This window comes from Hirundo rustica, chromosome 5, assembly GCF_015227805.2.
Source record: "Hirundo rustica isolate bHirRus1 chromosome 5, bHirRus1.pri.v3, whole genome shotgun sequence".
In the NCBI taxonomy this organism is placed as follows: domain Eukaryota; kingdom Metazoa; phylum Chordata; class Aves; order Passeriformes; family Hirundinidae; genus Hirundo; species Hirundo rustica.
The window spans coordinates 39,451,516-39,458,308 of NC_053454.1; the positions used below are offsets into that span (position 1 = coordinate 39,451,516).

Sequence of the window (6,793 nt, forward strand, 5' to 3'; positions counted from 1 at the left end):
TGTGTTACCTGCCTCACACTAGATCTCAGTTGTTTTTAAAGACACTCAGCCCTTTCTTATGTGCTATAAAATACTGCATGGACACATTTGATTTTGTTCAAGTCTTGGTCCGTGCATACTCAGAAAGCTGAGTTTCACACCTTCCCGCTCATTGATATTGCTTGAAGTGATGTATCACAACAGCAGAAGCTTTATGCTGAAGAAGGTTATTCTAATCAGGCAGCAGCGTCTTTTATAAATTAGAAAATCCACACACATTCTAATTTAAACCATTAGCATGGCCTGTGGTTAGATGACATTATGTTGCTAATGGATCCACTGTGGAATATGACACCAGTTGTGCTGTCCACTGGGATTTATAGGCATATAATACACATGTTTATTTCGACTCTTAAAAGGCTGTACTAATGGCTTCAGCACTTTTGTGTTAAGTAATCGACGTTCTCCCCCTTTGGCAGTGAATGCATATGTAATGCAATCCATGTTTTCCTGGGATAATTGGCCTTTCTTTCCTCAATCAGTAGTACGATGAAATTCCAAACTAGATGTGTGTTAGAGACAAGTTAGGTTTGCCTGTAGGTTGTGACTACTTTTCTTTGGTTTTCTATATTTTAAGCATGCCAGGTATTTTCAAAGTGGTTATACTATTTACTGCTCATCTCCACCCCTCCTGTTGTTTCACTTCAGGCTGGTATTTATTAGGACTAAAATGAAAACTAATTCACTAAGATTTTTGCAAAGATGCTGCTACTTCTGCCAACATCTGAAATGGGCTGAACTGGTAACGGGACAGATGCAACTGCTTAGGGAAAGGTACTATTCGTGAGTAATTATGCTATGCCATCTTTCACCTAATGTAAAACTTACTTATCAAGTGTTTCCCCTGGTTATCAGTATCCCAGCACTCAAATTTACATCTGCATTAACAGAGGTTGCTTGTCAAATTCTACCACCCCAAAAAAACACCAGCACACAAGGCAAAAGAGCAGGTAGCCTTCCAGATACTGCATTCAGCATTAGGTGGCCTTGCAAAAAAATCACATTGTGATTAGAGTTTAAATGTGCAACTAATCAGCTGAGAAATTATCAACACAGTCATGGGAGACCATATAGTTTCTACCAGGTTTTATTCATTGTATTGCAATTATGCAGTGCTGTGCTTGCTGCCATGGCTCCCAGGTGGTTTGACTTCATTGCATAGGAACATGATGCATTCCTTTCTGCCACACCACCTTAATGAAGGAACCCCAAAGGGCACATCCAAGTCTGAATCCGATCCAGAGAGTCACAGGCTTACTCCTAGCAGTCAGCTATAACAAATGAGTCACTAACTAAACCTCCAGCCAGGAGCAGCCAGAGACAGATTCTGGAGAAGAAAGGCCCTTCTTGCTGTTCACCTTTTCCTTAGTAATCTTTCTAGGTGGATCATGGTTCTATTTTGATCACAGATATATATTCCAGTGCTAAGTTCTCCTACAGCCCACACAGACCATTGTGCACTGTGCTTGCAATGAAACATCCTCCACAGAAATTTGTCTGGTTGGCTGAAGAAGTCCTTTACAAACAAAATTTCAACAGCCTGTACTGAAAATAGGCTAGAAGTGTTCCAGACCTTATGGTGTGAGTTTGCAGAAACCCAAGGCAAAAGCTCATCTTCCTCTTTTCGTCCCTATGCTGCATGAGTTCAGGTCAACCCCACTGCTTTAGCAGAGAACTTGATGATCAGCACGCAATGTTTCAGACTCATTTTAAAATTCAGAATGAGAGAATTGAAATTCTGACCTTTCATTGAATAGTTGTATCATGTATTATCCCTTGAACCTTCCACTCTCTGAGCCAAAGCACAGAGCTAAATTCAGTAGGGCAACTTAGCTTCAGCTGAACAGTACTAGATGCTTATTCTGCCTAAGGAACTTAAGACAAACAGCAAAACATAATCCTGCAAACATATGGAGGAATATATATTTCACGAGGATCTGGAAATAGAAAACAAAAAAAATAAACCAGGTCTCTCCAATTTATATGCATGCCACCTGCAGAGAATTAAAGCAAAGAAAGTCTAGAGAAACACTTCCCCAGGGTGCACTGATATTCCATTAGCCCCCTTTTTCCCCCTCACCCAAGGGGAAAAACCTCTTTTCAATGCCTCATTGTGCAAGAGAATCTTCTGTAGAAGTGTTGCACGTCACAGTAAAGGGCGTATTGCCGGGTGTTTGGGATTTGCATATTCCTAGTCTAACACTGCAGCATGTATGCCTACCAGGCAGTTACAGTCTGAAAGTCACCAAGTGACTATTAAATTTCACAAAGGAAGTACAACAGTAATGCTATACTACTATTAATTAGATTTCAACCAAGATAACAATTACCAGGGATTTGTCAGATTTGTCAAATTGTAACTAGTATAATTCCAGCGTTATCTAGAGACCAGGTATAGACATCTCACATTACATTTAAGTTAACTAAACATAATTTATAAAAAGGTAAATCCTCAGTACAAAATGAAATTATTTCAATCAAAACCACGCAATCTGATCAAATACAAGGGGAAGCTGCTCCTTCTAGCTTGCATTTAATGAAAGGTTTCTAATTTGCATAAGTTTTTACTAGGGAATGATGTGTCCAATTTAAAGTTATAACATATTATTTTTCTCTTTCAAGTATAAAGACTCTATCACCTGCTTTGGGAACATCCAGCTGGCCAATCTTTGCGGAATGTATCATTATTAAATTCTCTTCTGCTTCTTGCTGGCAGTGGACCTGACCCACTGCAGTGCCCACTGCTTCCTCAAAAGTGTTCAGCAACCACAACACCCACCCCGGACAGAGAAGTGTAAAGTAGCATCACTTCACAGGCTTAAGTTACAGACGTTCATTATGTGGCCCAACAGCTGTGAACAATATTCCCAGCCTTCTTTGGATCAGGTACTTGCTGACAAGGTGACATTATAAAAGTGCAACACCTAAAATCCACAATCTTACAACAAAAACTCTTATATCCAGAGTACTCCAGCAATTTTCAAGCACAACGAAAGCAGAATACAAATGATTCTAAACTTCCACCTGAATTAAGATGCCTCTATGAAGCAAATCTGCTTACTTGTTCTATATTTGTGTGTGCTTTTCAGGGTGTCAAGTATCTGACAATGCAAGACAAAAAGAAAAAAACCAAACCACCACCATTAACAATTAAATGTCTTGATTATGCAATTATTGCAGTACTATAGTTAATACATACCAAAGATTTTTATTCTTCCTGTTCAGTTCTTAATGTTGAAAACTTCCATGGCTTAAGCCTTAGATATTTCCACAGTAATTCGCATACCATTAGCTATTCCCAAAGCAAAATAACACAGAATCAGCAGGTTGGAAGAGACCTTCAAGATCATCGAGTCCAACTCAGTCCTAACACCGCAACTAGACCATGGCATCGAGTGCCACATCCAGTCTTTAAACACATCCAGGGATGGTGACTCCACCACCTCCCTGGGCAAACAATTTCAGGGTTTTATTACCCTTTCTGTAAAAAACCTTTTTCCTATTATCCAACTTATATATCCCTTGGCACAGCTTAAGACTGTGTCCTCTCATTCTGTCAGTGGCTGCCTGGAGAAAGAGACCAACCCCCAGCTGACTACAGCCACCTTTCAGGGAGTTGTAGAGAGTGATAAGGTCCCCTCTGAGTCTCCTTTTCTCCAGGCTAAACAACCCCAGTTCCCTCAGCTGTTCCTCACAGGGTTTGTGCTCCAAGCCCTTCACCAGCCTCGTTGCCTCCTCTGGACGCACTCAAGCATCTCAACGTCCTTCCTAAACTGAGGGGCCCAGAACTGGACACAGCACTCACGGCGTGGCCTCACCAGTGCCAAGTACAGGGGCAGAATGACCTCCCTGCTCCTGCTGGCCACACCATTCCTGACCCAGGCCAGGATGCCATTGGCCCTCTTGGCCACCTGGGCACACTGCTGGATCATGTTCAGCTGCTGGCACCAGCAGCCCCAGGTCCCTTTCCTCCTGGGCCCTGTCCAGCCACACCATCCCCTGCCTGTAATGTTACTGTGGCCAAAATGCAGGACTTGGACTTATTAAACATCATCCTATTGGATTCCACCCATCCATCCGGCTGTTCCAGGTCTTTCTGCTGAGCCCTCCTGCCTTCCAACAGATCAACACACGCTCCCAGCTTAGTGTCATCTGCAAATTTAACAGTGAGAGACTCGATACCCTCATCCATGTCATCAATAAAGATATTGAACAGGGCTGGCCCCAGCACAGACCCCTGAGGGACACCACTGGTGCCTGGCCCCAGCTGGATGCAGCACCATTCACCACCACTCTCTGGGCCCGGCCATCCAGCCAGTTCCTAACCCAGCAAAGAGTGCTCCTGTCCAAGCCACGGGCCGCCAGCTTTCTGCTTTCTATAAAACTTTCTGCTATCTATAAATGCACCTATTATGATACATGTGGATTTTGAAGCAAAGTGTATTAAAATTCCTAGTACATCTCCTTCAATAAATACAAGTAACAGGCAGAGAGAAAACTATCTTGGGGAGGAGGGGTCACTCTCTTTTTAATATCATTATTATTTTCATTAAACCTACAGAAACAACCCTCTCTAGAAAAGTACAAAGCTTTAATCAAAGACACTCAGAAAGCAGGGTGCAAGATTATAACACTAAAAATCATGTGCCAGTAGTCAGAATAGCATATGGGGAAAAAATGCAGACTACATTCAAAACCAAGACAGAAAAAAAAAAAAAAAAAAGAAAAATCTTTTGAGACTTATCTTTGCTGCATATTCATGCCCCAATAAATTGCTTTAATTAGCTAAAAGAATGAGGAGGCAACCATGAATATGTTATGCTGACTATGCACACTTAAAAAATGTCACTAATGTTTCAAAAACTGTATTCTGGTAGAAATCCACACCTACCCAAACATCTTTTCTCCTCTGTGTATGATTCAGTCACTGCTAAAAGGAATGAGTAATTTGGTTTGAAGGATAAAACTATTTAGAAACACAGCTAAGTAAGTCTGTTAAAATGCCCACAATACCCCTTGCATCCCTCTCCCCTCTTATGAGTAATCATACTTTAAAAACCACAGAAGATTAAAACCCCATTTCCTCCTTAAGATATATGTATTATGCTGCTGTGAAAACAGACATGGGATGTTTAAGAACATAAATATCAAATCAAGCCAAAGGCATTGGTTCTTTACCCCACAAAGCCCTACCAACAGAGGCCACCTTGGACCATCTCAAAACTTCAGCACACAAGTATCATATACACCTAAAATGGGATAGATTCATTTGCAGCTCTTCTTAAAAAGGTTGCCAGGATGAGAGTCAAGACTATTAAGGTATAAAAAGGAAGATAAACATCTTGGATATGCAAGGGCATTTGAAGATCCTAGCTTTAAGTGTTCAGCTGCTGTCGAAATTTAAGGGCTACATTTTTGACAAATTCTAATACTTTAAAGGTTTAGGTTATATTCAGGCCCTTACCGTTCCACATTACTGGTTATGAACATCCACTTAAGGCACCAGCAACCTTCGTATTTCATCACTATATGCTTCTCAACTTCATAGAACACAGCACTATTTTTCTTAACCTGCTCGGGTTGTAGTTCTCAATTTGCTCTTCTACTTCACGGGCAAACAACACTTTCAAGGAGAGCAGCACTTCTGAGTGAGGACTCGACCTTTTGGACTTTGGTGAAAAAAGGCAGCAAGGGCTAATGCCAACCCTTTTATTCCCATCCTATTACATGCTAATCCTAGGAAGGCTTTCCCTTCCTCCTTTTAATTATAGGCTTTACTAACAAGCCACATGTGTTTTTGAGCACTTGTTGATGAGTTCAGATTAGATAGGGACAAGGCTATTTCCCTTTGGTAATGTCGTGAATAGCAAAGTAACAAGCTAGACCAAGAAACAATTTTCACCCAAACTTCCTCCTAATTACCATTCTCATTTAAAGACAATAAAAGGTGATTTCCCCTGGCAAATGAAACCATTTGCTGATATCCCTTTGAAGATGAATTTAAATTAAATTCACGATATAATTCTAAATAACCCATCTACACACACATGCATCCACGTAATTTACTTAACCATCAAGAGATTCAAGAAGCTCATACTTGGTCTTCTTATAGTAGGTCAAAGTAGTGCTTTTATTACCGAGGATGAGTAGCAGGCAACAGGTCTTCCTTCCCTCTTCAATACTTTTATACTTCTCTATGTTACTTGTTCTTCTGCACCCTGGATTGCGGTCTTGGCCCCAATTTAAAAAAAAAAAAAAAAAAAAAAAAAAAAAAAAGCTCTGTCTTGGGAATTCTACATTCCAAACTAATTTGATTATTTTGAAAGTTGCAGTTGTTAGAACCTTTTGAAGTCACAGGTAATAGAGCATTCTTATTACTAAAAGCATCAAATACCACATCTGTCCTTCTCATACTGAAGTTAACGGGCAATCACCAGTGTTACCCATTTCCTCTGTGTGTGCAAACTGAGACTTGTAAGTGATGTCCTGAACACTGGGCAGTGGATAGGGATGGAGGTTTCTGGTGCTGCAGACCATTACAAACCCTGAGTAACTCATTTGTGGCAGTGATATTCCAAAGAACAGTCTCCTTATACATATGTACTTCCACAAAGAGTCCTGAAAATCTAATCGGTTGGCTCTCAGATTTGCTGTTGCAGTTCTCTATAGCAGAATCACACTTCAGAGGTTTGTTTGCAATACTTATCTATTTCAGAAAGCCAAGTACTCTTGTGAAGTACTTCATCTTCCCTTA

The 6,793-nt window shown here is 40.7% G+C and overlaps 1 long non-coding RNA gene across 1 annotated transcript; it reads right to left on the reverse strand.

Annotated features, from left to right (window-relative positions):
* Nucleotides 1-1,515: 1,515 nt before the first annotated feature.
* LOC120752958 (uncharacterized) lies at nucleotides 1,516-5,747 on the reverse strand. Its single transcript, XR_005700897.2, has 3 exons — nucleotides 5,504-5,747; nucleotides 3,239-3,331; nucleotides 1,516-1,976 (listed from the first exon to the last, which is right to left on the reverse strand). It is a non-coding gene; the product is annotated as an uncharacterized LOC120752958 (long non-coding RNA).
* Nucleotides 5,748-6,793: the final 1,046 nt, after the last annotated feature.